Genomic DNA, 24,119 nt, shown 5'->3' on the forward strand with positions numbered 1-24,119 from the left:
ATTTACTGTTGGTGGGAATTGTAGAATGGTGCAGATGCTCTGAAAGACAGTTTGGTGGTTCCTCAGCAAGCTAAGTATAGAATTGCCACATGATCTAGTAATTTGGTTACTAGGTATATACTTGGAAGAAATGAAAGCATGGACATGAATAGATATTTGCACACCAATGTTTGTAGCAGCATTATTCATGATTGCCAATAGATGGAAACAGCCAAGTGTCCATCAACTGATGAGTGGATAACAAACTGTGGTATGCCCATACGATGGAATATTATGCAGCTGTAAGAAGGAATGAAGTCATGTTGTATGCAAAAATGAGGATGAAACTTGAAGACATTGTATTGAGCAAAATAACCTAGAAACAAAAGGACAAATACTATATGGTTTCACTAATATGAACTAACATTAATGAGCAAACTTTGAGAGATAAAATCAAGAACACAGGTTATCAGGAGATAGAAAGAGGGTGGAGATTAGATAATTGATACCTAAGGAGTACAGAATGCTTATTAAAGTTCAGTGTAAATGTTTGGAAATGGATAGCACAATATTATGTGATGGCATAACAATACTGTAAGTGTAATTAACAATGCTGAGTGTGAGTATGGTTGAAAGAGGAAGGCTAGGGTCATATATGTCACCAGAAGGAAAGCTAGAGGAGAAAACCTGGGACTGTATAACAGTGAAAAATAGAGTGGATGATGATGGTTGTTAACTGCACAAATATTAAGAAAGTTCTTACATGAACTAGAACAAATATACGTCACTATTACAATGTGTTATGTTAATAATAAGGTGGTGTATGGGAAAATACAATTAATGCAAACTAAGGTCTATAGTTAATAGTAACATTGTAATATTCTTTCATTGATTGTAACAAAGGCACTATACCAAAGCTAAAGGCCAATAATAGGGAGGATATAAGGGATATGGGATTATTTTTTCAGAAGAAATGAGAATGTTCTAGTATTGACAGTGGTGGTGAATGCATAACTATGTGATTATACCAAGAGCCATTGATTGTATACTTAGGATGGGTTGTATGGTGTGTAAATAAAACTGTTAAAAAATATAACATAAAAATTCTCTTCTTCCATAAAAAAATTAAATGTGGTCTCATTTTCCCCTGTTTAAATTGGCAAGGAGGAAAAATATTGCAATGGTAACATAATAATTGGTGAAAGTGTACAACTTACCTGGAGGACAGTTTGGCAATATGTATCAAGAGTTCTAAAATGTTTTCCCCCTTTGACTCATTAATTCTTCATTAATGAATTGTCTGAAGACTTAAATTAAATTTGTAAAACTATAGAAGAAGAGGAAGAAGAAGAAAAAGAAGAAGAAGAATTAATACCAAATTCTGCTCAAACTCTTTGAAAAAATTGAAGAGGGAGCACTACCTAACTCATTCTATGAAGCTGACATCACCCTAAGACCAAAGCCACATAAAGATTTCCTTACAAGGAAAGGAAATTACACACCAGTATCTCTAATGAATATAGGTGCAAAAATCCTCAACAAATTACTTGCACATAGAATTCAACAGTATTTTAAAAGAATTATACACCAGGGTCAAGTGGGTTTTATCCCAGGTATGCAAGGATGGTTCAATTCAAGAAAATCAATTAAAGTAATATGTCCCATTAACAAATCAAAGGGGAAAAAAAACACATGTTCATCTTGACTGACATGGAAAAGGTATTCGACACAATCCAGCATCCTTTCTTGATAAAAACACCTCAAAAGGATGTTTAGTATACTGTATTAATTTCTAGAGAATACAGGGCTACTTATGACTTAGCCTCTCTGTACCTCAGTGTCCTCATCTGTAAAATGGGGAGACGGCTAGTCCCACCATGCGGGGCCGCTGTGAGCAAACACAGAGCATTTGGAGCAGTGTCTGGCTGTCCTGAGAGCTAGGTAAGTGTCAGCTATTATTAGAATGATGACTGCATCATCATTGGCTGATGATATTGGCCAAGAGACACTGTGGTGTTACATAGCTGTGCACAGAGGACTGGGGCAACAGTGAGACAGCAGCACCATGGTGGGGACAACACAGACACTTCCAAGGCAGTGTAGCCAAGGCTGGTCCAGTTCCAGGAGGTATCAGAAGTCCACAATATGGGGGATGGGATGGACAGCAGGGCAGGTAGTTGGAGCACAACCCTGTTAGCCAGATGGGGCAGCCAGGATGGAGCACTCTAGGAGGTATCCCACACTGGGAAAGGACTGGGGTGGGGGAACCAGTGGATCTCTTGGGATCCAGGGCTGGACTTCCTCAGGGTGCTAGAGACCAAGGCAGATGGGACTTCCTAGAGGCCCGACACCCAGCCAATCTGCCACCACGAAGCCCAGGGAGCTGCCCTGTAACCCTCAGCAGAAGCTTGGAGAGACAATTTTCAAGGTCTGGCTTTGAGCTGGAAAAGAGCCCCTGATATCATTCCAGACTGAGCCCTCTGGTTCTACAACTTTGTGTGGTTGTCTGCAGGTGGCTGCAGGGTCTTTCCAAAGAGGGTAGCCATGTGGGGCAGGGCCTAAGTTGACCCATAGCAATGATGCAGATAGCTCATGCACCTGCTTCCAGCTTCAGCCACGGTGGACACTATTGGTTGGTTGCTCCAACAGCCATCCCTGACCCCTGCTCCCTCAATGCTTTCCACTGTAGAGGCTGGAAAGCCAAATACTCACTGTAGCTAGAGGAGGCATGTGACTCCATTTTGGCCCATGACATATTAGCAGATATCTGCTGGAGGTGGCTTTAAGGAAAGCCTTTCTTCCTTGATAAAAAGTTATGGACTGAACCGATCTAGCTTTTCCTCTTTCCTCCTTCTTTTTGCCTTGAAGATGGATCTAATGGCTGGAGTTACAGCAGTCACCTTGTGACCAGGAGGAGAAAAAGCATGGCAGAGATTTCAAATGCTTGGGCATGCTTCAGCCACTGATCAACACCAGCAATCACTTGTCTTTGGATTTCTCATTATGTGAGAAAAAGAAACCCCTATTTGTTTGAGCCACAAGGTAGAATCTTAACTGATGTATCATCTGTCATCAACTTAGCCACCATAATGTAGTTGTGCCCCACTTCTCCTTAAAATCCTTTCCTTGGAAACTGCTTATAATTGTGCAGAACAGTCTCCTCCTGAGTACCTCTTTGTTTCAGATGTGGCCTCTCTCTAACTAAGCCAACTCGGCAGATGATCTCACTGCCCTCCCCACTACGTGGGACCTGACTCCCAGGGATGTAAATCTCCCTGGCAATGCAGGATATGACTCCAGGGTATGAATCTGGACCTGGCATTGTGGGATCCAGAACATCTTCTTGAACAAAAAGGGGAGGTGAAATGAAATGAAATAAAGTTTCAGTGGCTGAGAGATTCCAAGTGGAGTCGAGCAGTCACTCTGGTGGACATTCTTATGTGCTGTATAGATAACCCCTTTTAGGTTTTAGTGTATTGGAATAGCTAGAAGTAAATACCTGAAACTATCAAACTCCAACCCAGTAGCCTTGACTCTTGAAGACGATCGTATAACAATATAGCTTATAAGGGGTGATGGTGTGATTGTGAAAACCTTGTGGATCGCACTCCCTTTATCCAGTGTAATGGATGGATGAGTAGAAAAATGGGACAAAAACTAAATGAAAAAATAGGGTGGGATGGGAGGGATGATTTGGGTGTTCTTTTTTACTTTTTTTTTTTTTTTATTCTTCTGTTTCTTTCTGGTGTAAAGAAAATGCTCAAAAATAGATTGGGGTGATGAATGCACAACTATATATGATGGTACTGTGAGCAGTTGTTTGTACACCGTGGATGACTATGGTATGTGAATATATCTCAATAAAACTGAATTTAAAAAAAAATCCTTCCCTTGGGTAATACCGTTTTCCACTATCAAACTGGCAAAGATAAAAAAAAAATCTGAGAATATCCCATGCTTATAGAAGGTATAGGGAAAAAATTACCAGCATTCACAGTGGGTACTACTATAAATAGGTATGACGATTAGGGAGAATAATTAGCAAGAGCCATCAAAATTGATGCTCCGAATCTTCTTGCCAGCCATCCCATGGAGTCGAACGAGCCCCATTCCTGCGTGCCTGTCCTAGCCCAGGGATGCGCCTTGCACAGGCTGCTGAAGCTGGGCGTGGCATTCCCAGCTGAGCCCTGCGTTTGTTGTGACCGGTGGCCGGTGGGTTTCCACCCAGCTGGACGGGGCTGCAGCTGGGCCCTGCCTGATGGTAATAAAGAACATGGAGACCTTGCTCGCCCGCCACAGCCCAGCGGCAGGAAACATTCCAGGAGCACCTGCTTCCTGAGGACCCCATCAGGGGCTGTCCGGGCTCCATCTGGGCTCTGCCCTGCATGTTTTTTTGCATTCGGAGTTTAGAAAAACAATTCTACTTTGACTAATTGCTCTTTAATTTTTTCAGGCTCATCCCAGGCTGGCCCCTGCCCCAGTCCCTGTTTCCTCTCCAGTTCTTTTCAGGAATTCTCCAAGGCATGCCTTCTCTCTCTCTCTCTCTCTCTCTCTCTCTCTCTCTCTCTCTCTCACACACACACACACACACACACACACACATGACCACCTACACAGCCCCACAGAATTATCTACTCTCTTTTTAAAGGTGGGGACCTTGTACTTTTGAGGACACCAGGGAAAGGGCCAGCTTAAGGTTTAACAATCCTAAATTCTTTAGGGTGTGCGGGATGGACTAACGTTTAGTTTATGGGCATGGACCCGGGAGCTAGGACACCAGAGTAGAAGCCCAGCTCTGCAACTTCCCAGCTCCAGGCAAACTATCTGACTTCTCTGTGCTTCACTGTCCTTCTTCCTTAAAGAGTGATGATGGTGATGGCAATGACAGCATCTAATAAAATGTAAAGTGCTTACAACAGTGCCTGGCACAGATTAAGGCTTATATGTGTGTTTTTTTTTTTCATCCAATAAATCACAGTAACACCCAAACTCCATACCAAAATTAAAGTGATTTTCCTCCATTATTTTTCTGATTGCATAATTCTGAATCACTTCACCCAGATTGAATGTCCTGGCCTTCTGATATTTGGGCAGGAGAGCCTGAGGCCTCCTTGAAAGCAGAGGAAGTGGAAGCACAGAGAGGTTAAGTGGCTTTCCTGACGTCACACAGCCTGCCATAAGCTGGGGCAGGCTTTCAGCGTTTCCAGGACCATGCAGAGACTCTCCCAGCCCAGGGCCCAGCGGATTACCACTGGGGGTTGGGGAGGCGGGTGCAGGGAACTAGGTGGGTGCAGGGGAAACCCGACAGTGGGCATGGCCACAGGAAATGGGTGGCCTCAGCGGAGTCCACCCACTGGCGTTAACGCAGCCCGTCCCACTGGACGGGGCCCAGTGTTCAAGCGGCTCCAGGGTGGCGAGCCCAGGGAGGCGGGGCTGCGGCGCCGGTGGGGTGGGGGTGGGGTGCCCCGGAGGAGGGCAGGCGGGCACCGTGGGGCAGCGTCCAGCCCTGTGGCCAGCCAGGGGCTTCCTGAGACCCGGTTCTGGCCTGCCACCCGGGCCAAGGCAAAGTCCTGATGGCTCTAGCAGGGGCTGCCATTTGAGAACAAAGCGTCCCTGCAGGAATTCCGGCCGGGTAGCGTGAAGCATTGTGATCACTGGGCGCCCCGCCCGGCACCCCCCACCCTCCCCCAGCTCCACGGACATGCTCACAATTTGGGAGAGTTGGAATCAGCACTTAGGATGGCAAAGACCCCCTTATATGCTACCTCCTCTTAACCCCCCAGATTCCACAGCTCTTTGATGCTCACCTCATCTCTCTTCTTCCTGTCCTCAAAAGTGTTTGCCTCTGAGCCAGTGAGGGCTGTGGGTGGGTGGGGGTGAGGGGGGTTGCTTCCTGGCTGGGCTGGGCTGGGCCGGACCTCTGGGCTTAGCCAGGACTCCCAGACTGTTACAGGAGCGAGGATTTCCTTCCTGAAAAACACAACAGCCTTTGCTTTAGTTACCTTCTTATTTCTTTCCAGAGAGCCTGGGCAGCCTCTTTGCTCCTCACTGTCCCCTTGGATGTACCCCACCCGACCCCCAGCTCCAGGGAGGGAGCTTGGGGAGCAACCACCAGAACAGAAGGAGGCACACAGATACTGAACAATCACTGCGGGATCGGGTAGATAGCACAGGCCTGCAGCACCAGGAGCAAGGGCCATCTTTGTGGGATGGGCCACGTCCACAGGTCCCTCGCTTTTCCAGAGACCAGGCCACTCCCTGTCCCTGTCCTGAGCCCATTCCACAACCTTTGTGCAGATGAGGAAAAGGAGCCCTTGCCTCTGGGTAGGCACGGGGCCATGCAGAGGTTCCATCTCTGCACGATCCCAGCACACCAAGATGGCGCCGTGATGGCCAATGGCCTGCTGAGGTAGACCTTGTAGCTGGGCAAGTGAGTGGCCTCCCTGTAAAGTGAGGCTCTCGTTCTCTTGCCTGCCTCATCCTGCCAGCTCTACCTTCATAATCTAACCTAAACCTGGCCACTCTGCTCCATCCCCTGGTCTGGGCCCCACCCAGCTCTTTCTGGAACCCCTGATTCCACCTCCGGCTCATCTTCTGTCTCAGTCAGAGTCTCTGCTCCACACAGCAGCCAGCTGGGATCCTATTCAAGCCAAAGGCTCTCCTCTGCTCCAAATCCTCCTGGGGCTGCCCCCAGGGAGAAGCCCAAGCCCTTTCCTTGGCCTCCGAGGCCTACCCGGTCTCCTCCCAATTCCCTCTGCCCTCCCCAACTCCTCACCAGCCACCATGGCCTCCTGGCTGCTCCTCAAACCCACAGGCCAACTCTGGCCAGCTCTTCCCTTCTCCTGGGTGGTGATTACCTCAGATAGCTACAAGGTTTGCTCTCTCATGTCCCACGAGGCTCCACTCAATGTCACCTTCTCAGTGAGGCCTTTGCTCACCACCCTATTTAGAATCACACTCCCCCCACATCCCTGCCTCTCTTTCTGTTTGTCTCAGTCTGCCAGGGCTGCTATGACAAATACCACATGGTGGGTTCGCTTGAACGATGGGAATTTATGGGCTCACAGTTTGGAGGCTGGAAGTCCAACATCAAGCTGTGGGCAGGCCGTGCTTTCTCCTGGAGCCTGGAGCCTTCTGGAGCTGGCTTGCCCCCATCCTTGGGGCATCTTGGCTTGCATCTCTGCCCCCATGTCCCATGGCTCCTCCTTCTCCTGCTCAGTCTGTGCCTCTGTCTGGATTTCTCCTTATAAGGCCTCCAGTCACATGGATGAGGCCCACCTCGATTCACTTTGGCCTCATCTACATGGGCTCTTTAAGGAGCTGATTAACAAATGAGTCCACATCTTAACTAAAAATACCAGCTTCAAAGTTTCTGTTTATAAATGGATTCACACCCACAGGAACGCGGATTAAGACTCCACAGACCTAATGACTGTTGGAAAGTATGCTGCATTTAAACACTCACCCAATTGTGGAGGAGAAAAGAATTTATTCATGATCTTGCAAGAACGGGCACACAACCAAAAACTTGGCAGGTGTGCCGAACAATAGAACACAATCAATATTTATACCCTAAGCCTAACACGTAAGTCTCTCCCGTTTCTCCATTGGCTGGGTACTCCAGAGGGTACAGCCTATCCGAGAGAGCTAACTAGCCCGCCTTTGATTACAACACACATCCCTTTACATTTCAGTGACTCTGGTTATTGCTTGTTTTTACCCATATAAGGAGCTAGCGCCAACTGTGGGCTTACATTAGGGGCTCTCTCCTCCCTCCCTCCTAACTGCGGAGCCGGTTCAAGCTAATTTTGCAGCCCTTTGCTCAGTAAGTTTCGTTTCCCCCATTCTGTGCCATTTAGGGTGAAAGCTAAACTTAATTCTATTCTTACAATGACAGTCTTGGATAATGTTGATATTAGCCCCAGTCATGACAGATCATTAGGAAATACCTGTCCTTGGGTCATGTGGTATGTTACATAAGCCTCTGAACTCTGGAGTGACCATGGGATTGAGAAAGAAAAGAAAAAAAAGAGACTTGAGCCATTCGTTATGGGGGACATGACTTAATGCCCGACAGCCTCTGCTGACCACCCCGTTTAAGATCCAACACACACACACACCCACGCCTTCTCTGCTTTACCGTCATCAAAGCATTTATTGCCTTCCTGTATCTTGCTTATTTAGCCCACTCGCGATCAGTTTCTCCTTGCTGGAATGTGAGCTTTGTGAAGGCAGGGACACTTGCTTTTTCATTCACTGCTGGGTCCCTAACACCTAGAACAAGGTCTGGCCGGTGGAAGGGGCTGGACAAATCATTGTTGCATGACTGAAGGAAGGTACGTCACTGAAAGGGCTGAAGGAAGGAATACAAAATGGTTGTACAGTACTCAGAATGGTTGACAGAGTGAGCGCTTAGTAAATGTTAACTATTAGTAGTAGTAGTACAGGTATACCTGGGAGATACTGCAGGTTCCGTTCCAGACCACCACAATAAAGCAAATATCACAATAGAGCAAGTCACACAAATTTTTGGTTCCCCAGTGCATATAAAAGTTATGTTCACACTCTACTGAAGTCTATTAAGTGTGTGATAGCATCACGTCTAAAATACAATGCACATACCTTCATTAAAATGTGACACAGAAACATGAAATGAGCATACACTATCGGAAAAAATGGAGCTGATAGATCTGCTTAATGCAGGCTTGCCACAAATTTCCAATTTGTTAAAAATGCAGTATCTGTGAAGTGTAATAAAACAAAGCACAATGAAACCAGGTATGCCTGAATTGTCATTTTGATGGCTCTTTGTTGGAAGCCCTTGGCAGACCACCTTCCATCCCCGCTTCTTTTGATAACTCATCCTGATTCCCCTCTGGCAACTGCCCCTTCCCCACCATTTGCCTTTGTGATTTGAGTGGGCTGACTCCAAGCCTGGGCTCTTAAGGAGCCATGTGACCCCAGCCACAGCCAGTCAATGTCCTGGATCCCCCTACCCACAGCTCTGGGCTCAGAGATGGACTTGATCTAAAGTCAAGCAGATGCAGCAAGACTAGCTGGCAATCCTGGGAAAGAGACAGTCTCCGTTTCCTGTTGGCTTCAAGGCTGAGTAGATGCAAGGTCTGGAGCTATTGCAGCCATCTCCCCACCAGGAGGAGAGTGAAGCTATCAGAGAAGGTGAGCCAAGATGTAGAGAAGCGAGAGCCAAGTGGCAGCAATGGTGGACCCCTGGAGTTTAGTCTGTGCCTCATCCACTTCTGAAATTTTCGGCTATTAAAGTCAGTAATGCTCATTTTACTTAAGCCAGGTTAGGTTGGGTCACTGGCCATTAGAAAAGTACTTTTTCATCTGGAATCTGACCTGGAATCCTTTGGAAGTTTTCTCCCTTCACCCCAACCCTTACCCTTGTTTCCCTATTATCCATGAGCCACTGTTTTGGCTGCCATTAGTGGTTCCTGTCCTTATTTGACTCTGTCTCTTCCTCTGAAACCTGCCTTTTGTGCTATTTGTCTGGCCCCTGGTGTGTATGTTTCCTGCTCTTTCGGGGAATCAGAACTCAGGACATCTGAGTTTTAACATGTTATCCCCTCATTTGCCAAATTAATGGCAAGTGTCTTGTGATTAAACATGGGGAGTGGGGGTGTTCTGGTTAATTGAAGGTTCTGGTTAACAGAGAGGCCCCATGGCTCTCCAGCACTCCTCTGAGACTCCATCTTCTCTCTTGTCCCTTTGCTAACGTTCCAGTCCTTTAGCTGTCCCTCTGTCTGGGCTGTCCTTCCCTCAGGCCGTCCTATGCCTGCCTCCTTCGGATCATTCAGTTCTCAGCTCAGTTGTCACCTCCTCTGAGAGACTTTTCCTGACCACCCTCCCCTCTTTTGCCCCTTTAATGTTTTTTTCTTTCATTTTGAAATAACTTCAAACTTACAGGACAGTTTCAAACATAATACAAACGCCATACAGGGAATTCCAACATACCCTCTACCCAGATCCACCAATTACTATTTTGCCCAATTTGCCATATCATTCTTTCTATCTATCTATCTATCTATTGATCTATCTATTTCTATCTATCTACCATCAATATCTATCTATATCTATTGATCTATCATCTATCTATATCTATTGATCATCTCTATCCATCTATCATCTATATCTATCAATCTATCATCTATATCTATCGATCTATCATCTATATTTTTCTGTCCATCTGTCATCTGTATCTATCGATCTATCATCTATATCTGTCTATCCATCTATCATCTATATCTATTGATCTATCATCTGTATCTATCTATCCATCTATCATCTATATCTATTGATCTATATCTATATTTTTCTGTCCATCTATCATCTATATCTATTGATCTATCATCTATATCTATCTATCCATCTATCATCTATATCTATCTATCTAATCTATTGTTCTATTATCTATATCTATCTAGCTATCTAGCTACCTAGCTGTCTATCCCTGTGTCTATTTTCTGAACATTTGAAAGTAGATTGTATTCATCATGCTCCTTGAACACTCAAAACTGCCATGTACATTTCTTATAAAAGGATATTCACTTATATAATCACCTTAAGTGTGTTATCAAGTTCAAGAAATTTAACATTGGATAAAGCTTACAGTCTACATGCCAATTTTTTCATATGTCATAATAATGTCCTTTTGAGCCTTCTCTCCTCCTTTGTTAGCTCCAATCCAGGATCAACATACTTAATTGTCATTGTCTCTTTAGTTTCTCTCTCTCCTCTCTCTCTCTCCCACTCCCTTCCCCCCCTCCAAAATATTTATACAATGTATACTTTCCCATTTCAACCCCTCCCAAGCATGCCATTCAGTTGGATTAATCACATGCACAATGTTGCAGTACCCTCACCACCACCCATGACTACAAAATTTCCATCTCCCCAAACAGAGGAACTACATCACCCATTACAACCCATCCTTTTTTATTCCAATACCTTAAAAAACTTATCCTTCAGCTCTTCTCACTTTCAGAAATTATTTTATCCACTTATTCATTGACATGCTTATCTGTCTCTCTCTTTGACATATAAGCTACATGAGGTCACGAGTCTTACCCATCTTACCCTTGTATCCCCAGTACCCAGGCTTTCCCACAGCATCACACAGCCTTATTTGGCTCCTTAGATAAATCGAATCCCATCAGTCTCAGTCACCTGGGTTGGAGACCTTAAGGTCATTCGTCTTGCCTATAGGTAATCAGCTACTGAGCCTGGCTCCCTTCTGCCCCATCCCATCACTCCTGCCTCATTCTGGGCTCTCATCATATCATGCAGTAACTCGGTCCCCTGCCCCTCCCCTTCCCTTCTCCCTCTACTGTTAGGCTACTCTGCCCATGCCAGTTGCTTCATCTGGAACACCCATGCTTCCTCCTTGTCTGGTGATTCAGCTGTAGGAAACAGAAGTCATTCCAAGTACTTTAAGCAGGAAGACATTTAATACAGGAGCTTAGATGCTACAAAGAGGTCTAGGGTGAACCTCTGGGAATAATTCCAGAAAAGCACTGCAGAGCTGGCCCCCCAGAGGAGCTGCCCTGATGCAATCATGAAGCAGTGGTTATGAGCTCACCATTGGACCTTCTAGTTTCTGCACAGAGCATCTTAGCAGACACCCTGGGATCCAAAGCCACCTCTGCTGACACAGCTGCTTGTCAATACCAACTCCAACACAAAGCTGGAGCCTGGACCCTGGGATGTCCCTGCAGAGAAACCCCACATCACCACCATGCTTACCAATGGAAAACACCCAACGGCCACACAGAGATGATCTCTTCCTTCCTTTTGCCTTTGAAATCACAAGTGAGTGCCAACTGATTGGTGGAACCTAATCTGAACCCCAGGACCTTAGCTGTCAAGGAGTCTGGGAGAAGTAGTTTTAGTTTTCCAGCCTCTACAGTCCAAGAAGGGACCCAAGAGGAAGTGGGAATAGATGCTGAGAATCCATCAGCTGCACCTGCAACAATCAGCTGACTCCTGGTCTGATGGATGCCTTCTCTGACACCCCCATTTGGGCTAAGCCCCTCTCATCAGCTCTCATGGAATCTTGAACTTTTTCTGCAGAGCCTGCACCCCAGTCCGTGATGCTCTGTCTGTGTGGTCATTGACTAATGCCCGTCTTCCCCACAAGGCTGGATGCTCTGGAAGCAGGGACCCCATCGTCTCTTCAGTGCTGAGTGGCGTTCCTAGCACAGCGAAGGGGCTCCACAACCATTGTCCAATGAACAAAGTTGCTGAAGGAACCCCTGCAGCCTTCTTCTCCACTCCCGAAGCATTTCCTGTTTAGATTGCCTTTCCGACATCTCCCACATGCTATTTCGAACTGCTTCCTGTCCTTGGGGCATCTGTCCTTTCTCTCCAGCCCCTCGTAGGCACACTTAACTTTTACCTCTTGTCTCTGCGAATGCCTGGTAGGTCACCACAAGTTCATCCTTTCAGTTATAAAGATTTTTAAATAAGAGGTTTAAAAAAATGTTTTTAATCTGGAACGCAGCTAGTAGGGAGGAAGTCTATTCAAGAAGATGTAAGGGGGGGTGAAAAGACTTCTCAGGGCCCCGGCGGCTGGAGCAGATGGGAGTGATGGGTAGTCAGACCCTGACTTGTGTTCTCCACTGGACACAACTGGGCACTGAGTGTGACAGCAAGCAGGGGCAATGCCCAGTATTTGCTGGCTAATGTTCAGAATACACAAGGGCCATAAGACATCTCAGAAGTGTTTTTCCTGGGTCAGTTAGAAAAAGCATAGCATTCACTGCCTCTTGAGCAACACTGAACACTGATCTGCCCCAATGGCTCTACCAGATGGAATCTCTTCATCTAAAGTAGAGGAGTCCTGTTTCCCTCTGCAGATGGTGCTGAGATGATGTCAGTGTGTTGGGTCAATAGGAGGGGAGGGAAGTAGGGAGGGAGGTGCAAATTGGGGTGGGATGGGGCATGACAGAGACCACTCCTAACACTAGAAACAACACCCCACCATACCCATAAGTTTTCTCTTCCATGCCCTCTTGCTTCACTCTATCCTGGATGTCCTTACCAACTCACCCTCACCTCACCTCTATCCACCAGCACTCTTGGGTGTAAGCAACAGAAAACCCAGCATCAGACTGGCTTATGTAGAAATTCTTATCCAGGGTAGCTTCAGGTACAGCTGGATCCAGGGTCAAACAACATCATAGGACCCTCTCTTCCCATCTCTGGGATCTATTTTCTTCTTCAGATCCATTCTCAGGAAAGTTTTCCCCCTCAATGTGAAAAATAGCTCCTAACCACTTCAGGGCCCTCGTCTTTCCAGGTTTGAGTCTTTGTCCAGCCATTGCCTACTAAACTTCCAATGTTGCCATGATTGGGCTTGGATGGTACCCCTACCCTGAACCTGGGGGGAGGGAGGAGGGAGGGAAGGAGGGAGGGGAGAGGGAGGGGAGGAGGGAGGGGGGAGGAGGATTGGAAAAGCAGCAAGGTTGGGGGACCTGGTACTTGGGAGGAACTCAATACATGTTTGTTGAATGAATAAATAGAGGAGTGACTGAATAAATGAGCCACCCAACCTCAGGCACTGAGAGGACATAGATGGGCCATCTCAGAGAGAACAGAGCAACAAGTTAGAAGGAGCCTGGCAATGTGGCCATCTTGGCCTTGAAAGACTAATGGAGAGAGAGAAAGAGACCTCTCTATTGTTTAAGCCACTGCCATTTGGGATTTCTGTCCTGTAAGTTTAATATAGGGAGGTGGTACCTCAGGGGCTAGATGTCATGGGGACCACAGAGACCCCAAGGGAGCAGCTCCACCCCCACCCAGCAATGGGATTCTCTGCTCCAAGATCTTCTCAACCTGACACCAACTTCCAGACTGATCAGTGTGCCCCCCTGGCCCTCCTCTCTGCCCCCCTCTCTGCCCTGCTCCAACTCCGATGGTCCTCTCAGCTAAGGTGCAGATCATACAATGGGGCAGCTCCCTTCATCCCACCCCGAAGCAGAGGCCATGGGTGGGGCCAGGCCCAGAGTGGGGCCTGAGTGCTCCCAGGCTTGCGCCAGATCCTTGACCACCCACATCCACCCCTATGTCCACGGCAAGCCCTCCTGGGAGGCCCGGTGAGGAGCGGCCCCGCCACCTCCCTCCCCGACCTCCACACTGAGCCTTCCTGTCCCCTGCCCCACCCCGTGCCGGCCTGTGCCAGGAAGTACCAAGGATTCCCCAGCTCGGAAAGAGGGAGGCGGCTGCCCTGCCCCGGTGAGGCCCAGAGCTGGCCTCCCCTCGCCTCCCCAAGCTACCCTTCCAGAGACCCCCCCAGTCCCTTCCTGTTTGGCTTCCCGCCCAAGCCCTTCCTGGAAACTGGGCCCACCCTGCCCCCAGCCCAGGGCGCCAGCGTTTCCATGGGGTGATTCACCCAGCCCTCCCCAGGCAGGGCCCCTCCTTTTGCTCATGCATTGAAAGTTTGGAAGACAAATGGGAGAGAGAAGGAGAACCCAGGCCGTGTTAACTACATGGCATATTCTGGTGCCTGGGTGTTGGGCGAGGTCAGATGCCTCAAATACCCTAAGGGATTCTTCTTAAGAAAAGTCTATTCCACCCAGGGGAGTGAATCTCCCTGGCAACGTGGAGTATGACTCCCGGGGAGGAATCTAGATCCGGCTTCGTGGGATGGAGAACATCTTCTTGACCAAAAGGGGGATGTGAAAGGAAATGAAATAAGCCTCAGTGGCAGAGAGATTCCAAAAGGAGCCGAGAGGTCACTCTGGTGGACACTCTTACGCACACTTTAGACAACCCTTTTTAAGTTCTAATGAATTGGAGTAGCTAGCAGTAAATACCTGAAACTATCAAACTACAACCCAGAACCCATGAATCTTGAAGATGATTGTAGAAAAATGTAGCTTATGAGGGGTGACAATGGGATTGGGAAAGCCATATGGACCACACTCCCCTTTGTCCAGTATATGGATGGATGAATAGAAAAATGGCGGAAGGAGAAAAACAAACAAAGGCACCCAGTGTTGTCTTTTACTTTAATTGCTCTTTTTCACTTTAATTATTATTCTTGTTATTTTTGTGTGTGTGGTAATGAAGGTGTCAGGGATTGATTTTGATGATGAATGCACAACTGTGTAATACTACTGTGAACAATCGAATGTACAATTTGTTTTGTATGACTGCATGGTATGTGAATATATCTCAATAAAATGAATAAAAAAAAAAAGAAAAGTCTATTCTTAAGAGGCAGGCAATGTCCTCCTCATTTATATAGCTGACTTCAGGGATATCTGGTTGTTCTAGCACATTCCCAACAATTACACATTGGTTTTTCCTTCTAGAAGGCTGGAGGGAAGCAGAGTCTTTGGGGACCCTGGGGTCTCCAAAGAGGGTGTGAAAGGTGAGGGAAGAAAATAGGAGAATTTCTATCTACAGTCTTATCTATAAAAGAGAAATTAAGTAAGCGTTATTAATGCGTAAAATACAAGAAGTGTTGTAGAGTATGTAATTTACAAATAAACACACATGTATTGGGGTGCTTGCTGTAAAAAGTTTATTTTTACTGATAAGGTGTAGGATCCAAAAAGTTTGGGGACCATTAGCTGAAGGCTATTTTTGCTCAGCCACAGGTCCAGAGTCTCTGTCCTCCTGCTTGGGTTCTGGGCCTTTTTGGAGGGAGAATGGGAGATGGTCAGCCAATGGGTATCCAGGAAGGAGGGAGTGGTCTTTGGCAGGGAAGAGGAACTGGCATTAGCTGCTGGGGACACCAATTTCTAAATCATTTCATTAACCTTCATTTTTTAATTTATCAATTTCAATATCTAAATAATATCTTTTGTTGTGTCTTATCTATAAAACTTAGGGAAGAATTATATCACTTTTATTTCCTTTTTCTGTCCTCTTTCCTTTTCTAATCTGTGTGTGTTTGTGTTATGGGAGAAGGGGGCAGGTGGGGGCAGGCCCCTAGGAGGGCAGAAAGACTGAAATGATGGAATGTGGTCAGGGAGGCTTTTTAAGTTCTTACTTGATAAGAAAGTTTATGCCTTTCAAACAAGTAGAACCCTGACTTGGTTTTCAAAATTTACTGTGTTTGATAAGATCAATTGATTGCATGTGACAGACACCCACATGCATACCTTAAGTGAAAAAGAGAAATTACTGGTCTATGTAATTGAAATGCCACAAGCTTCAGGGATGGCTGGATCCAGGACCTCTGGGTTGTCTTCTTTTTCTAGAGGCTTTCTTCTTGTGCTAACAGGATGATTCCCAGAGGCTACAGGCTCATAATCAATCTGTTCAGCAATTCCAGTGAAAAGAGAACTTTCTTTCCCATTCATTCCAGAAAAAAAACTCACCAGACTGACTCACCATTAGCTCAGAACTGGTCATATGCTCATCCCTTGACCAATCACAGTGATTCTGATTGGCCAGGTGTACAGGTGTTACGTACATGGCATATTCTGGTGCCTGGGTGTTGGGCGAGGTCAGATCCCCCAAAATACCCTATGGGATTATTCTTAAGAAAAGTCTGTTCTCAGAGGCAGGCAATGTCCTCCTTATTTACATAGCTGGCTTCAGGAACATCTGGTTGACCTAGCACATTTCCAACAATTGCACATTGGTTTTTCCCTCTAGAAGGTTGGAGGGAAGCATGGGTCCCTCTCAACCAATGACATGTTTGTGGCAGCAGAGTGGGGTTTGGGCAGGGTCTCAGCATAGACAGCTGGGCCCAGGACCAAAGGGCAGGCATACCATGCATGGAGTACAAGGGCAGAGAGCAAGATGGGCAGCTGAGAGAGTGTGGCCACGTGGTCCTCCCTTGGAACCTTGGTCCTGGGGTCTAGGGATGGTGGAGATTGGAAAATGAGAGACAGGACAGCTATGCAACCCAGTGGGAAGGCTTTCCTATCACTTAGTTCTGGGTTCAAACTCCACCTCAGTCACTCTGTTCCTGGGTGATCTTGGGTAAGTGGCTTCACCTCTCTGAGTCTTGGTTTTATCCCCTGTAAATTGGGAATACTCCCTCCACCCCAGATTTTGAGATATATAGCCGAGATGTTATATCTAAGGTACAGGGAACACAGTAGGGCTGGTGACAGCTATGATTCCTGTGGGCACTGGGTCGGGAGTGTGTGTCAGAAGGGGTCTGGCCAAGGCATGGGGACTGCTTTGCTGCAGTTGGGATGACTCAGGCTCTATGGCCTCTATGGATGTAGTTTAAAGGAACTAGAATTTGGAACCCAGAGGGAGGAGCTGGCACTGAGGAATTCCTGCCTCAGCCTTCCTTGAAAGCTCCTTTTCATGCAGGCTCTCAGCATTGGCAGATACAGTGGGCTGGAGCTTAACATTCACGTCACCACCTTCCTGTGTCTTTCCTGTACTGCAAAGGTAGAAAAGCCAAAAACACCTTTCCCAGACTCTCTTGCAGCTAGGTTCTAGATATAATTTAGTTTGGAATGATCAAATACTCATTTACCTCCTAGCCACTACCCCTGGGGTTTCCACAGGACATTCTCTTAACCGGAGCTTTGAGTAATACATTAGTGAGAGAAACATTGGAATTTCAGAAGTCTCTGTTGTTACTGTTCTTTGTAGGCCAGGGATGACAGTGGAAGAGGCTGCCACTGAAATGAGCTCCCTGAATAGATTGCAAAAGTGACCATGAGTTTTCCCCTCCTTGTGCCCACAGCACTTTGCAGCTCTTCCCATGAAGAACTGGAGTCCGTTTCCCACACCTTGTACCTGGACTTAGACGTGTGACCTGCTTTGGTTAATGGAGCATGAACAGACTCGACCCAAGCCAAGGCTTGAAGAGTGCTTGCACCTTGGGGATTGTTGGCTCTTTTTTGCAGCTCTTGGAACCCAGTCTCTATGTGAAGAAGTCCAGGCTAGCTTGAAGGATGATGGTGCACATGTGGCCCACAGCCAGCCAACTGCCAGATATGTGGGTGAGGCTGTACTTGGTCCTTCAGTCACCAGCTGACAACTGGTGCATGAAAGGATTCAGCAGAAATCAGCTGAGCCTGTCCAGACCACAAGAATGACCCAGCTGATCCACAGAATTGTGAGCAAAATGAATGGTTGTTGTTTTAAGCCACTGAGTTTTGGAGAAGTTATCTGATTCAAGGATGCAGGAGAGTATGGGTGGTGGTTCCCAACCATTAGAGATAAAGGGGCAGCCGCTGGACCACAGCAATATTCAGGATGGCTTGACCTTCAACAACCTTCAGTGATGGCTAATTGATCTTGATGTCTTATATGTCAACTTGGCTGAGCTATGGTCGTTTCACTAAAAACTAATCTGGGTGTGGCTTGTGAAGGTATTTTGTAGAACTTGTTGACATCTTCCACCAGTTGAATTTAAGGAAAGGAGATTACCTTTGAAAATGCGGAAAGCCTTAAGAGAACACAGAGGTTTCCGTGGAAGAAAGGATTCTACTTCAAGACTGCAGAGTAAAATCCTGCCTGAGTTGCCAGGCTGCCAGCCTGCCCTATGGATTTTGGACTCAAACTTGCAAGATGAACTCTTTTCTGAGTCTCCAGCCTGTGGCCTGCCTTACAGATTCTGCACAATCACCCAGAGAAACCAATCATCAAAGCCAATTCATTAAAATAATCTCTCTCTCTCCCTCTCTCCCTGCCCCCCTTCTCTCTCCCTCCCTTCCTCCCTCCCTTGCTCTCTCTCTTTCATAGATATATATATATACATACACACACTATTGGTTCTGTTTCTCTGGAGAACCCTGACTGATACAGATTATACAGATTTTCTTATTGAAAGCTGTTCTAGAGGAAGAGAATCTTGATGAATTTTCTGAATTGGTTCTGGAGTTTCTTGGATTGGTTCTCTAATCTGATTAGATTTAAAGGCACCAATGACTATTTCCAGTGGTAAAGAGGGTACTGAATGTCCATGGCCTGATGTGGCAATACAGATACACAAAACATCACCATTGGATACTCCTATCCAAATACCTATAAAAGGCAAGTTTCTGGATGACCATGTATTTGATACTTTAGAACATTTCTGTCAAATTAAAGAATATGCTGGAGATTGTCTGGTTGCTCCTAACTGTGCTGTAGAAGTAGGGGAAGGAAAAGGATGTGCCCAGGGTTTCAGGTTCACAGCTGAAGTACCACATAAACGACCTGAAAGTTTCTGTGTCTGCCCTGAAAGAAACTCGTATCCCCTATAGCTGCAGAACAGAAATTTCTGAAAATGAAACCTAGAATCTCATCCTGTGAGTGACTGAATTACAAAGCAAATTGAATTCCCTATCTCATAGAGTGTCGGCTGTTAAAGTAAGGGCATTGATTGGGAAGGAATTGAATTCCTGGAAATTGGAATGGGGACAGGTGGGTAGATCATGATGAAGCTGGGGATATTGAAGCCCTAAATTCTGCTGAGTCTTCTTTGCTAATGCAAGCAGCCCTTCCACCCCAGTCTGAGGATGTTAACCGTGCTTTGCCTGAGGAATCTGCAATGGGTTCCCCTGAGGTAGCTGCCTTATAAGACACTGCTGATTCTTCTCACGACCTACCCCCACTACCCGTCTTTGCTTCCAGACCTAGAACTAGACCCAAGTACCAGAAAGCCCCAAAAGGCGAGGTACAAAGTGTGATCCATGAGGAGGTATGCTAAATTCCAAAAGAACTGCATGATTTCCTAATTTATACAGACAGAAATCATGGTAATATGTGTGGGAATGGAATTAAGGGTGTGGGATAATGGTGGAAGGAACATAAAGTTGGATCAGGACAAAATTATTGATATGGGCCCACTATCCAGAGATTCTGGATTCAGTGTTATAGCTCAAGGGATTACAAAGGGCTCTAACAGTTTGTTTTATTGGTTGACTGAAACACAGACCAAAAGGTGGCTGTGATGGTTTAGGTTCATGTGTCCATTTGGCCATGTGATGGTGCCCAGGTGTCTGGTCAAGCAAGCACTGGCCTAACTGTTACTACAAGGACATTTGTGGCTGGTTAATAAACCAGAATACTGATTTATGAAATCATCAGTCACTTGACTGCATCTGTGACTGATTACATCAATGAAGGGTGTGTCTTCCGCAGCAAGAGAATTCAATCAGCCGGATTTAATCCAATCGGTTGAAGGCTTTTAAGGGGGAAGAGAGAGAACCTCCACTTCTTCTTTGGCTAGCTGGAATCTCCTGGGGAATTTATCAAACACCTTCATCAGCATTGCCAATTTGCTGCCTGCCCCACGGAATTTGGAGTTGTGCATCCTGTCCTATGGAATGTGGACTTGTGCATCCCCACAGTTGCATGAGACACTTTTATAAAATCTTATATTTACAAATATCTCCTATTGGTTCTGTTTCCCTAGAGAAGCCAAATACAGTGGTCTACATTAAATGAAGCAGAAATGCCAGAACAGCCTTGTATACTGTAGAGGAAGGTATCCAAAGGCTTAGAGAAATAGGAAAGTTTGAGTAGATTTATCATGTAAGACTTCCTCACTCACCCTGGGATGGTCCAAAGGACGTGCCTTTCACCATGACTGTGAGAAAGAAATTGGTGGGGAGACCCAGCATCCTTGAAAAGCTCTGGGTTTGCTCTTCTCTGTGGGTAAGAAATTTCAGGGGGAACTGCTGCCTCTGGACTGGGATCCTTAAATACAGTGGAGATGATCTGATCCCAGGTTGGCAGGAGCCAAGTGGCAGCACTTAATTGCCAAAGACAAGGTAGGTGAGGCTGCCATAATGGACAGCAGAGTCAAAGCAGTAATCAGAATAGTCTAGCTTGTAGAGACTCATGGCACTGGCTAGTTGATCATGGGGCACCTAGAAGAGAAACAGATGGGCAGCCTACTAAATTCTTACTCAATCTGTATAAGCAGAAAAGTTCTAACAAGTGAACAGAAGTCTTACATTAATCACCAAAACAGAGAGTCATAGCCCCTCAATCAATTCCCAGACTTGATCCTGTTTAAAAACCCAAATTGAATGAAGGGGAGGCGGGGTCCCCTTGAGAAAGGACCCAGTTACACTGCCAAAAATGTATAAAATTAATTTTTCTCCCAGCCTTCCCCAAAGGGATCTGTGGCTTTTACCAGAGTGACACTGCATTGAGGAAAAGGAAACAATCAGACATTTCAGAGATTACTGTACACTGGCTCTGAACTGACATGATTTCTAAGAGCCCCAAAATGGCATTGTGGTCCACTGGCCAGAGTGCGGGCTTATGGAGGTCAGATGTTCAATGGAGTTTTAGCTCAGATCCATCTTATGGTGGATCCAGTGGGTCTCAGAACCCATTCTGTGGTTGTTTTCCCAGTTCTGGAATGCATAATTGGAATAGATACACTCAGCAACTGGCAGAATCCCCACATTGGTCCCCTGACCTGTGGAGTGAGGGATATTATGGTATGAAAGTCCAAGTGGAAGCCAATAGAACTGTCTCTACCTAGCAAAATAGTAAATAAAAAGCAATCCCATACTCCTGGAAGGATTGCAGAAATTAGTGCCACCATCAAGGTGTTGAATGAAGGATGTAGTGGTGATGATTCCCACCACATCCCCATTCAACTCTCCTGTTTGCCCTGTACAGAAAACAGATGGATCTTGGATGATGGCAGTGGATCATAACTTAACCAGGTGGTGACTCTAATTGTAACTGCTGTGCCAGATGTGGTATCATTGCTTGAGCAAATCAATACATCCCCTGGTACCTGATAAGCAATTATTGGTCTGGAAAATGCTTTTTTCTCAATACCTGTTAGTAAAGACCACCACAAACAGTTTGCTTTCAGCTGGAAAGGCCAGCAATACACCTTCACTGTCCTTCCTCAAGAGTATATCAACTCTCAAGCCCTATGTCATAATCTAGTCCACAGGAAGCTTGATCACCTTTCCTTCCCACAAGACATTGCACTGGTCCATTATATGGATGACATTATGTTGATTGGAGCTAGTGAGCAAGAAGCTCCAATCAACTACTCTATATTGGTAAGGCACTTGTGTGTCAGAGAGTGGGAAATAAATCCAACAAAAATTCAGAGCCCTTTCACATCAGTGAACTTTCTAGATGTCTAGTGGTATGGGGCATGTTGTGATATCCTTTTTAAGGTAAAGGATAAGCTATTGCATCTGGTCCCTCCTACAACCAAAGAAAAAGAGGGACAGCACCTAGTGAACCTCTTTGTATTTTGGAGGCAACATATTCCTCATTTAGGTGTGCTATTCCAGCCCATTTCTTGAGTGACCAGAAAAGCTGCTGGTTTTGAGTGGGAACCAGCACAAAAGGAGGTTCTATAACAGGCCCATCTGCCACACAAACTGCTCTGCTACTTGGGCCCATATGATCCAACAGATTCAACGGTACTTGAGGTTTCAGTGGCAAATAGAAATGCTGTCTGGAGCCTTTGGCAGGCCCCTATTGAAGAATCACAGCCCAGATCCTTAGGATTTTTTAGCAAAGCCCTGTTATACTCTACAGAAAAGTAGTCTCCTTTTGAGAAACACTTTTGTCTTGCCACTGAGTATTGGTAGAGATCAAATACTTAACCATGTGCCACCAAGTTTCAATGAGACCTGAGCTGCCCATCATGACCTTGGTGCTTTCTGACCCATCATAGAGCTGGGTGTGCACAGCAGCACTCCATTAAACCCATATATGAGGCAATGGATTGCAGGTTTTGTTTAAGTCACTTTGAGGTAAGTTTCTGTATTGGGTATGGAGATGAGGGATTTGGATCAGGGGTCTGAAAGGGGATTCTTTTTTTTTTTAGTTCAATTTTATTGAGATATATTCACATACTGTTCTAGTTTGCTAATGCTGCCAGAATGCAAAACACCAGAAATGGATCGGCTTTTATAAGGGGGATTTATTTGGTTACAAAGTTACAATCTTAAGGCCATGAGGTGTCCAAGGTAGGGAATCAGTAATCGGGTACCTTCACTGGAGGATGGCCAGTGGTGTCCAGAAAACCTCTGTTAGCTGGGAAGGCACGTGGCTGGCATCTGCTCCAAAGTTCTGGTTTCAAAATGGCTTTCTCCCAGGACGTTCCTCTCTAGGCTGCAGTTCCTCAAAAATGTCACTCTTAGTTGCTCTTGGGGTGTTTGTCTTCTCTTAATTTCTTCAGAGCAAAATCTGCTTTCAACAGCCGTCTTCAAACTGTCTCTCATCTGCAGCTAGTCTCTCAGCTTCTGTGCATTCTTCAAAGTGTCCCTCTTGGCTGTGGCAAACTCACTCCTTCTGTCTGAGCTTATATAGTGCTCCAGTAATCAAGACCCATGCTGAATGGGTGGGCCAACACCTCCATGGAAATTATTCAAACAAAGGTCTTTTCCACAGTTGATTGTATCACATCGCCATGGAAACAGCCAAAGGATTCCAAAATCTAATCAACACTAATATGTCTGCCCACACAAGATTGCCTCAGATAATGGCATTTCGGAGGACATAATACATCAAAACCAGCACACATACCATGCAGTCATACAAAGCGTACATTCATCACCAAAATTAATTTTTGAACATTTTCATTACCGCACACACAAAAATAATAAGGATAAAAATTAAAATGAAAAAGAAAACTGGTGCCTCCCCCACCCCCATTTTTTCTACTTATCCATCCATACACTGGACAAAGGGGAGTGTGGTCCATATGGCTTTCCCAATTCCACTGTCACCCCTCATAAGCTACATTGTTATACAATCATCTTCAAGATTAAAGGGTTCTGAGTTGTAGTTTGATAGTTTCAGGTATTTACTGCTAACTATTCCAATTCATTCAAACCTAAAAAGGGTTGTCTCTGTTGTACATAAGAGTGCCCACCAGAGTGACCTCTTGGCTTCTTTTGGAATCTCTCTGCCACTGAAGCTTATTTCATTTCCTTTCAAATCCCTCTTTTGGTCAAGTAGATGTTCTCCATCCCATGATGCCAGGTCTAGATTCCTCCCCAGGAGTCATATTCCATGTTGCCAGGGAGATTTACTCCCCTGGCTATCAGATCCCACTTAGTGAAAGGGGATTCTTGAGGAAAGAGGCACTTCCAGAGTCCAGTTCTCATGAAATAGCCTGAGGGAAATCCATATAGTACCAGTCCTGTAGACCCCAACTGTTTAAACCAATCAGGGATGCTAAGGTGCCCACAGAGCCCCCTAGGGGAGCAAACTGA

This window comes from Choloepus didactylus, chromosome 1 (assembly GCF_015220235.1).
Source record: "Choloepus didactylus isolate mChoDid1 chromosome 1, mChoDid1.pri, whole genome shotgun sequence".
In the NCBI taxonomy this organism is placed as follows: Eukaryota; Metazoa; Chordata; class Mammalia; order Pilosa; family Megalonychidae; genus Choloepus; species Choloepus didactylus.